This window comes from Passer domesticus, chromosome 15 (assembly GCF_036417665.1).
Source record: "Passer domesticus isolate bPasDom1 chromosome 15, bPasDom1.hap1, whole genome shotgun sequence".
Taxonomy (NCBI): domain Eukaryota; kingdom Metazoa; phylum Chordata; class Aves; order Passeriformes; family Passeridae; genus Passer; species Passer domesticus.
In genome coordinates, this window is record NC_087488.1 from 505,629 (window position 1) to 516,669 (window position 11,041).

An 11,041-nucleotide genomic window follows, 5' to 3' on the forward strand; every position below is an offset into this window, starting at 1 on the left:
AGCTGTTTCTTTATTTCCAAAGAGAACAAAAGGCCCCCCAAGAAGGGTGAGCACTGTCTTTACCAAGAGGAATAGGGACAAGTGGAAATGAGTTCCAGAGTTGTGCCTGAGCAAAACAAGATGGAGTTTACAGAAAAATTCTTTCAAAAAAACTGTCTTTAAACCAACCCAGCCTAATACTTCTCTTCCCCGTGCAAATGCATCATTTCTCTAGAGAACAACAGCCATGCTTTCAGTGGCTGGATTCCCTTCACTTAACCCAACTAGCAGTAGGAGTCAGCAGCAATTACAGCAGCAGAAAATGCTGCCATCATCTGATGAACAGCATCAATGGGCACCGGCCAGACAAATACAGCTGGACTAAAAAAACTTGTTCTGAAGCCTGAACCTGGTATAAATTTGTCTGGGTAAGAGGGACCAGACTGTCCCAAACAGCCAGGATGGAGTGCCAAGACTCACTGAATTAACTTTACTTCTGCAGCCTTAGGAAAGGAGCTAAAGGAAAGGGACAATGAAGACACCCTACATACTTGGACAATGTTAGTGGAGATGAGCTGGGGGCTGGTTTTGCACAGGTCTAGGAGGAGTGCCACTCCTTCCATGCGTGTCTGAAACCCCTTGGCTTCCAGGAGATGGTAAAGCTTCTGGAGCGGCTCCGTTTCTCCCAGAGCTGCAGGCAGCGTGACCTGGGCTTTGGCACGGTGTACGAGGCGTCCATCAGAGGTAGGTTTCACCCTGGAAAATAAATCCAAATTAGGACCTGTTGGTGACAATGCCTTCAGTTAATTGTGAGCAAAACATCTTGAGGAGCTTTCCTCATGACGTTATTTCAAGCTAGAAAATCATGAGGCTCGGAAGAACAACATGGACCTCGTGACTATCATTATGGGAGGCAATCTGCAAGGAACATTCTCCCAGTGCTCACTCAGGAAAACCAAGGATGAGATGCATCTGATCTATCTTCAGATGGCTTCCAAGGCACACGGGTTACATTGCTTTGTGGGGAAAGAGAGACATTACTTCCAAGTTTAAATGCCTCTTCATATGGGACGTGTGTGCCTTATAATAAGGAAACTCATCACTCTGGAGAAGTGTCTCTACAACCAGGCATGACAATCTGCAAAAGCAGCTCAGATGCATCTGAACAGATGAACAGGGGCACATCTGAAGGATCCAGAAAATCAATAATAGAGATAAAACCAGAAGCCAGACATCCCAGAACTATGCTCACATTTTGTTTGCTTCCCTAGAGACTAGATGCATAGCTCAACAACCCCACAGGGAACAATTCTCCTGGATCAACCTGTCTCTTCCACGAGCATGGAAAGATGCTAGAGCCATGCTACTGAGGCATGTGGTCACGTTCCTGCCACTGCTGAGCACAACAGAGCTAAATAAATCCCCTCTGTTATCAGAGGAGCATAGGTAGCTCTGCCACTGGCATGAAGAGAAAGCAAGGACCAAATTCCTGTCTTAAATGCTGATTGCAGCACAGGGGGAAATAAACCAAACATGCTTTCCATCGAGCAACATATATGAAGGACAGGAATATCAAGACAAAACATCCACCTTGAGACAGCTGTTGACCAAAGTTGCAAAGGAATTGCCTTGCTACTTCCTACTCAAACTTGGTACTGTCTGAGGGTAAGAAAGCCATCATTCAGCCAGGCCAAATCACATGGATGAGACCTGCATCTTTGTGGAATGGCACCTTGCTTCTAGTCTGGGACTTCTCATCAAAACACCCATCTGGAAAAGACTCCACTCAGATTAAAAAAAAAAAACCGAAACACCCTAGTTCAATTTACTTGTCCCAAGTCAGGCAGCAGCAAAGTGGACCTCTCCTAGCCTCCACAACCCTGCCCTTGCCACTGCACTGGATCATCTGAGCTGCAACCAATGGATGTCTTTTTGTCTCCCCATTTTTTGTGGAAAGCTCTCCAGAGAAGTTGTGTTCAGCATAATGCAGAAGTAGACATTTTTTATCCTAGAGCATTTGTAGGGAAAGGAAACAATCTCTGGCACTGGTCATCTCTGCCAGAAAGATTTGCCTGAAGAAGAGGCATGTGAAGCTTGTCATGGGCTTTGTCACATCTGACAAAAGTGCTCAGTACCGTTTGCTAGAAGGCAATGTGGCCTGGGGCTTCTTGGAGCCATCGTTCCTCTTCTCCACCGGCTCCTTGACAGATGGACGTTCACCTTTCTGGTTTTCCATCCCCTAGTGAGACATAAAGAAACCCCATCAATCTTTAGGATATAAAACAGGAAATTCCTGTTTAAAACACAACTTAGAACCAGAATCACTGCTACCAAGGCCTAGGGAAACATTTCCTAACTTACAGAAATAAACAGACCAGAGATTCAGTGATGCCAACTCTTTGTTTTCAATAGCCCAAGGCAGGTTATGGGTGCTACCACACTGAGCAGCAGTCTAAAATCCCAAATTCATTAGTCCTGAGCACAAATGGGAATAATGCAAACTGGTAGGCAATGAGTGGTCTTAAAGGAAGCAGCAGAAAAAGTTGGACTCTTTGGGGGTTGGCCCATTGTGTTGGAAGTTGATTTGGTTCAACACTCACTCTCCCTGTGCCTGCACAAAGGCACACTCTATAATGAAATAAATGGGCAGGAGATCTTTCTCCTTTTTAATGCCTTTATTAAGAAGAATCAGCTCAGGTGGGAAGAAATCGACGGGTTGCGCCCTCGCCGCCGCTGCTCCCAGGCGTGGCACGAAGCAGGAGGATGATGCAGTTTTGTCCGCTGGTCTGCAGGCAGAACTGGGGACTCTGTCCTCACGGGAGAGTCGTTGAGTCCTTAGTTTGTTGGTTTAGAAACCCGGGGGGGTCTCTTTAATCAGTTTCTTTTCAAGTTAGAGTGAGAAATAAAAAGGTTTAAGCAGGTACGGGACAATGCTCCCATCCTTAGACGTCACTTTAAGTCACTTATGGCTCGTGATTTTAGGGGTTTTTCTTATAAAAACTGTAAAACTGTAACAATCCAGGGTGCACTGCGTTTCTCATTTGCATGTTGTCTCTGGTGTCACTGTTCATCTCTTTACCCTGGAGGGTTTCTCTTGGTATCTTCTTGGTATGCAGCCAGCATCAGGGAAACAATCAGTTAATCACCTGCCATTAACAGGTATTTGAAAAGCTTTCCTTTGGCAGCGAAACTAAAGGAGGCTGACTCGGTCTGGCTTGGTTTTTTTAACTCTGAAACTTTAAAAAAAAATTACAACTTTTTATTCATAACAGTTCCCCCCTATTTTTCTTTGATCAAGCTTAAGCTTGCATCAACTTATAATTTTTGGCTCATTAACATAGAATTTCCTATATTTTTTATATTGATTATACATTTCCTCAGCACTTGGGTGATCATATTTACTAAGCTTCATTACCTTTTTTGGTTTTTTCAGGTTAATTCCTTTAGAGATCCTTAGGTTATTCTGTACAGCAGATGTCACTATTTTTGTTAAACATGGAAATAAGAACAGACTAACAAGTGTACCCACAGTGAAGGTTATAGTTTTCCAACCTTTTTTGAAAATCCATAGATTATCCCACCAACTGGAATCAAGTGTAGGAGTCTTTTGATTTTGTAAATATGCTAGTTCTTTTATTTCGTTTAAAGTATTTCTAATGACTGCCACAATTAATTTGATTTGATAAACTACTGTTTTGGTTTGGTTGAGTTGGTCATTAATATGATTAAGAGCCAATGCGGTCTGATTAGATATTACTTCTAATTCTGATTGTAGTTTCAAAATTTTGTTTAACATATATTGTTCCTTCAGTTTTGTTTTTCTCAAATTCTCATATATAGGAACTCTTAAACTTGATCCAGATTCTTTGTGTTATAATTTTAATGATGCCACCACTAGACCAGCCTCTTGGCAATTCAGTGGATGTTGTGGAACCATTGACCCAAAACAGGTGTTTAGGGGTTTCCTGAAAGATATTAATTTTTGTCGTGCCCTCCCAATATTTAGAAATATTTTTTCCTTTTACCAGATTTACCAGGTTTGCTTCAGTAGCATCACGTTCAAAGCACCACCAGGTTTCTCCTACAGGGTGCTCTCCCAGGAGTGGCTGCCTAAAGGTGGCAGTGTTCCGGGTCATCCAATATATTTTCTTATTCTCTTGATAAAAGATCAGTTGGGAGAGGTTAACACAATTGTTGTGGACTCTCAGCAAGGAGCTTACTTCTTTCTCATAGAAAGGTTGGTAGTACTCATTGCACAGTTCTCCTGGGCTCTCCAGAGCACCACCAGCAATCAGAGCCAGCACTACTACCCTTCCCAAGAGTCCGGTATGGGTCATCTTGCACAGCCTGCCCACCCGGCCTTGCCTCTTGAGGATTTTACTGAGAAGAAGTCTCCAAGTTCTTTAGAGTCTCTTGCTCCTCTGGTTAAACCTCTCTTGATCTGTCCCTGCTAATTTGGTCCCTCCTAGGGGAGCACTCTGGAGAAGATTAACCTGGGGTCTTTGGTACCAAGTTGGGACGACTTAACCAGAATTACTTATTAACAATTTTTGACTTTTACAAATTTCTTAAAACACTTCAAGACATGTTATGATTCTAAACTTTTTTCTTACGCAGTTCATCAGTCTTTTTGAATGTCAATTTTAAGTCATTTGGTCCTTTTATAATAGTATACTCAGCTGAATTAACTCCTGATGCAGTTGAATCTTGTCCTGAGTTAGAGTGTGAGGGTGGTGTGGAATCTGGTCCAATACCAGAAGGAGACACTGACGAATCTTGTCCAATGCCCGGGGGTGAGAGTGGTGTGGAATCTGGTCCAATACCAGACACTGAAGAATCTTGTCCAATGCTCGGGGGTGAGAGTGGTGTGGAATCTGGTCCAATACCAGACACTGAAGAATCTTGTCCAATGCTCGGGGGTGGGACTGGTCCTTTAATTCTCGTAATGTGAGTCCAACTTTTTTCTCTGGTTCGCACGGCCGAATTAGCGATGAGGAGTACCTGAAAGGGGCCTTCAAATTTCTCCTTCCAGGTAGTCTCCTGTGCTATAGGGTGTTAACAAGAATGGCAATCCGAAAATCATTTTATAAGGTGAAATCCTTATATCAGACTGGGGTCTTGTTTTGATGCGCAAGAGCGCTAGGGGTAAACACTTTAGCCAATTCATTTTTGAGAATTTTGTTCATTTGTTCCACCCTCCCAGAACTCTGGGGGTGCCACAGAGTATGCAATCTCCACTTTATTCCTGAAGCTTCAATTATAATTTGCAATGTTTGGGCCACAAATTTGGACCTCAGTCTGAGTCTAAGGTATTCACTATTTCATTCTGGTTCATCTTTTTGGCAAGTTAAACACTCTTTTATAATTGTTTTTGCTAGGTCATATCCGCTTATGCACAGGTTATTTCTTAGGAAATAATCACATAGTCCTTGGACTCCCCAGTGGGTTAATTCTTGTAGTTCTGTTAGCACCATCCCAGCAAGTGCTTTGTTTAGAAACACCCGTCTATCAGGTATTAACCACTCCCCCATATCCCTTGGTGTAACTTTAAATTTCACAAAATATGAGTTCTTTTTTTCTTTTTCCCTACTCGGGTGTGGTTTCTGCTTAAAAAAAACCTTTTACCAGATCCTCTGGTCTTAAAGCTGCTTCCTTTGCTATCTTGATAAGCTAGCAAAGGTTTCACAACTTTAGGCTAAACAGTCTTGGGGGGGGGGTCCAGTTGCTCCACAGTAATAGCAGCAGCTTTCACTCAAAGGGACTCGAGGCCTCTCCATGCCTCCTGTCCCTGACAGTACTGGCCCATCCTTGCCTGCTCCTGGTGGTGGACTCCCCCACTCTTTTGTGGCCTTGTACTGTAGGGAAGGGTTCTTTACTCCCACACTTTCTCTGGCTATAGCAAGCATGATCTTGGCTTTGGCTATTGCTTTTTCTTCTTCCCTCCTTAAATACACTTTCAATGCTTCCCTCAATAACTCATTAATATCTTCATTCTCTTCTTTCTTGCTCTGCACTTTACAAATTTGCACTCCTTCTTTCTGTATAGCATTCAACCAACAAGCTACATATAATAATTCCTCAGCATCAGTATTTTCTCTAGCTGTCAGATAATTACTGAGCTGTTGACACATCCACTTGTCTTTCGTCCCACACCATGGCCATCCTCCTTGCACTTCTAATTCTGGCCACACTTCTGAACAGTAATGAATCATCTTAACTTTATCTAATCCTTCTGTACTTTCTATAAAGTCCCATTTCTCTAATAGTTCACCTAGGGGACTGTGGGGAGGTATATTCTTCAATCTTTGGCCACTTTTCTTACTACCACACCCTCCCATTATTTTCTGCCTCTAAACAAATCACAAGGTGTCTTTTTCTCTAAAGGAAATATATCTTATTTAAGAAGTCTCGACCTCCTGCCAAAACTCCAATTTCACTGACCCTTTTCGTCAGGACTTTGTTAAGACCTTGGCTTTCTTGCCAAGACTCAACAAACAACCAAAATACAAAAAAACATCCTCGAGGTCTTGACCTCTGAGGTTTGCCTGACCTCCTTCGTCAGGACTTAGAGAGACCTTGGCCTTCCCTTGCCAAGGCTCAAACAGTCAAACCTCGAAACCCTGGCTTCTGAGGGGTACCTGACCTCTTCTGTCAGAGCCAAACTGCCTGATATCATAAATCCTAACTTCCTTCGTTAGGACCTGTATCAGAGCCTTTGGGGTGCGTGCCACTCACACAGCTATTTCCTCCGCACGCCCGGAGGGGGGTCCTCTTTACCCCTCTGGAGGCGCCTCAATCACCAGTTCCACTCGCTTCCCCCTGTTCCCGGCCGGCCCCCTCGCGGGGGTGCGGAACCGCGGTACCGAGGGGTCCCCACTCGCTTCGAGGAGCCAGGCTGCCGGCCCTCGTCTCACGCACACACACTCGCTCGCCTCCCTCTCCCGCCGCCGGATATTCTCACCTATCCGACGCTGCTCCGTGTCACTGTCCCAAGCCGATCTTCTCTGGTCCTGATAGCCAGCTGTCCTGCAGGTCCAGGGTGGGCGGCCGTCCCAGTCCTGGTGTCCTCTTCAGGCGTGGCTATCCCGGACGAGTCCCCCAAGCTGAAATAAATGGGCAGGAGATCTTTCTCCTTTTTAATGCCTTTATTAAGAAGAATCAGCTCAGGTGGGAAGAAATCGACGGGTTGCGCCCTCGCCGCCGCTGCTCCCAGGCGTGGCACGAAGCAGGAGGATGATGCAGTTTTGTCCGCTGGTCTGCAGGCAGAACTGGGGACTCTGTCCTCACGGGAGAGTCGTTGAGTCCTTAGTTTGTTGGTTTAGAAACCCGGGGGGTCTCTTTAATCAGTTTCTTTTCAAGTTAGAGTGAGAAATAAAAAGGTTTAAGCAGGTACGGGACAATGCTCCCATCCTTAGACGTCACTTTAAGTCACTTATGGCTCGTGATTTTAGGGGTTTTTCTTATAAAAACTGTAAAACTGTAACAATCCAGGGTGCACTGCGTTTCTCATTTGCATGTTGTCTCTGGTGTCACTGTTCATCTCTTTACCCTGGAGGGTTTCTCTTGGTATCTTCTTGGTATGCAGCCAGCATCAGGGAAACAATCAGTTAATCACCTGCCATTAACAGGTATTTGAAAAGCTTTCCTTCGGCAGCGAAACTAAAGGAGGCTGACTCGGTCTGGCTTGGTTTTTTTAACTCTGAAACTTTAAAAAAAAATTACAACTTTTTATTCATAACATATAATGTTGATTAAAAAAATAAAATCCCCCTCCTAACAAACAAAGGATTTTTCACTGGATGCTGCTGAATTCACCAAGCTTCTTCCAGCTCCACAGGGCTTGACAGCAGGGCAGTATTCCCAAAAGACAGACAGTAATTGTAGTAACTAGGATTGACTTGGACATCTTTTGTATATTTGGAAGTTTTCTTGGTACTACTGCTTCCATGTCTTTTGCAAAGACTGTTATCTTCAGACTCTGTTATGTTCAATTCTCACTTAATTGCTTTACTGGGGGCAGAGCAGGGAGAACATGGTGGGGGCTTACTCTTAAAGGTAAACCCATTTTCTCCTCTTTCCCTTTCCTCTTTGTGACCCATATTCAAAATATTCCAAACCCCACTTATTCCCTAATAATGGCAGTTTCTTTGCGGCCTGCATATGAACAGGCTAAGGATTAACAGCTCATTCCCAAGAGCAAAGTGATTCAGCAGAAGAGAAATGAGATAAAGACACATTGGGTATGCTTGACCTAATGTAAGCATACTAGCACAAAGGAGACATTTCTCGTGTCAAGCACTTACTTTCTTCTTAATTCTTGTCAGAATATCTTCCAGATCACGCATGGAGAGAGATTGTTCCAGAAGCATTTTAAATTTTTGATGGCTCAGCAACATCTTCACCATCTCCTGTCCATAATGCCTGAGGAAGGATAGAAGGAAGGGCAGGAGAAAGGAAGACAGGAAGGGAGGGAGGCAGAAAGGAAGGCAGGCAGGAAGGAAACAACAGTGAAGAAAGGGAGAGTGTTAACAGAAGAGGCTGACACCTTAAACTCATCAGGTGCAACCCCTGCATGAGAAGGCATTACCTACTCAGCAAAGAGGGAGATTTACCTCCACCTGACACTGCACAGTGCTGTCAGCTGAACACAAGAGGCAAGAGGAGAATGTCGGGCCACAGAAAAATACCATTTCACTCTGACACTGTGGGTGTTCCCAGGGAATAAGCAAAACACATCTGCTTTGTTGTCAGAGCCTATTAGCAGTGTCTTGCTGCCATTGCACAAAACTTTGCCTTTCTTTAACTGGCAGGGAAGCCGAGACAAAACACCTCCTGCATCCTGTTGCTTATTCTATACTATATGTATGCACAGGGGTAGCTAGTTGCTCTGGTGATCTTGGCAGCTATTAATGGGAATTTCATCATCAAAGTAAGGGGATCTTGGTGGTTTGGGTTGATTTTGCCACCAGGAAACCACAGTTTTCTTCAAGAAGAAATTTGGAGGTTGTTGAACCACAGATAACAGCATTCTAGAAATCTGCAGAAGGGATTTTAGAAAGAGTCTAAAGACCCCTGAAATATTTCTAGGAATGTCTTAAGTTAATGAGAAACAGATGTTTGGGATCCTTCAGTGATGAATATTAGCCAACACTTTGGCTTTGTGCTTTGCACCTAAGGCAAATCAAAACTGTTGGACTGGCTAATCTGAGCTCTTTTGAACTCAGTAAAGAATCCTTCAAGTCACAGGAAGCTGGCAATGCTCCTTGCTGGCCAGCCTCAGGTTACGCAGTACAGTCATTTCCCCAGGCATTCCAGAGCAGTGGTCACAGCACCAAGTCTGACTGAACTTGAGAAGCATTTGGACAATGCTCTCAGGCACACGGAGTGACTCTTGGGGTGCCCTGCTGTCCTAGGTTGACTATATGATGCTTTTATCCCCAGTCGTCTTGTTCTGTTTATACTGAATAATAAGTTTTACACCTTTAAGACTCTCTTCCAGACAGTGAAGAGGGGAGGCAAGAAGCGCGCAGTTTGTTTTCACACTGCTCTCACTCCTCCACATTCCTGCTCCTGGACTGTGTTGTCTGTGGATGGACAGACAGCAGGACAGAGCTCCTTTTTCCGTTTTTTTGTTTTTTTGTTTTTTTTTTTTGCTTTTAGTTAGTTTTAGCTAGCTGAGGCAAAGAAGTTCCCTGGACTGTGATTTTTTTTCCTTTTTCTTGGACCTGTTCAAGGCTGCTCTGGACTGAACACCCAGAAGAGCACCGGCAGCTCCACCTGTGGCCCCCCTGGCCGGGCCTGGGCCGCGGCGTTTCCAGCACCAGAGACTGATCAGAGACTGAGTGAGCCGAGCTGCAACCCGGGGAGAGGACTGTTCTGATTTTGCCCTTTTTTTGGAGCAGTGAGAAGTTTTATTGTTTAATATTGTTTGGGTTCTATTGTTTAACAAACAGGTTTCTTTCCACTTTTTCTCCAAGGAGATATTTTCTCCTGAACCGGTTGGAGGGGGGAGGGGCAATTGAATCTGCTTTTGTAGAGAAGCCCCTCTGGGGGTTATCTCCCAAACTTGCCCTAAACCAGGACATGGCTGGGAGCTGGAATGGATGACCCTGATAGGTGCCTTCTAACTGGGCATATTCTGTGATTCTATGACCCTTATCCACACAGTGAGGTCACTTATTATTTCCTTGAGTTTCCACTCTTTTCTGGTTTTACCTTTAAAGCCAAACACAAAACGGTTTTCCTGTTTCAGGAAGTGAAATGAAGATCATTACCTTGTGTCCTGGTGACAGTCCTGAGCAAGCGTCCCTGCCACCTGTGCCAGCCTCTCAGCCCTGGCTGTGCCTGCCAGCTTCGTGACTCCCAATTTCTGCATCAGGGACAGGAGGAGTTGGGCCGCACACTTCCGCACCTGGGCGTGGCAGCTCCTGGGAAGGAGAGAGCAAACCCTGGGGCACGGGGAGAAGGAGCAGCAGCAGCACAGGCCTTGGCCAGAGCCTGCTCCCTGTCCTTGCTGGGGGAAGGGGGCCTGGCTTCTCCCTGCAGCTGCAGACACCTGCAGAAGGTTCTGTCCTCAGATAAACACAAAGTTAGCATTGGGCCACTCTGTGCAATGATCCTGATGATCCTGAAGGGCCCCTTCCAACTGGCCATATTCTACAGTTCTGTGATTCTGAGAACTAATAGGCTGCAGGAGGGCAGAAATAGGTGACAAGAGGAAAGAAATGAGGTTGATCAGAGAATGAAGTCACTGAGTTCCCAGAAGATGCAGGATACAGGACCCTTCCCTCCCATCATTCCCATTCTTTCCCTCATCCCTTCCCCCGCCCACACACTAGACGCTGAAGAACATCACTGGAAGAAGAAGAACCTACTTGACTCCCCTGTCCATGAGAGCAGCCATTGCTCGTGCAGGAGTCACATCCTCTACCATCATCCCCAGGCTCTGACAGGCTGCCTTCTGAACAAACTCTGGGGAGTTCCACACCATCTGGAGAAGGACTGCAGCAACCTCATCCGCCTCGCAGTCCATGTCCTTCTTCAAGGTCACAAAGAACTCTCC

At 45.1% G+C, this 11,041-nt stretch overlaps 1 long non-coding RNA gene across 1 annotated transcript; it reads right to left on the reverse strand.

Moving 5' to 3' along the window:
- Positions 1-6,964: 6,964 nt before the first annotated feature.
- On the reverse strand, positions 6,965-10,380 carry LOC135281424 (uncharacterized). The gene is made up of 3 exons (XR_010348081.1): positions 10,254-10,380; positions 8,283-8,400; positions 6,965-7,684 (listed from the first exon to the last, which is right to left on the reverse strand). It is a non-coding gene; the product is annotated as an uncharacterized LOC135281424 (long non-coding RNA).
- Positions 10,381-11,041: the final 661 nt, after the last annotated feature.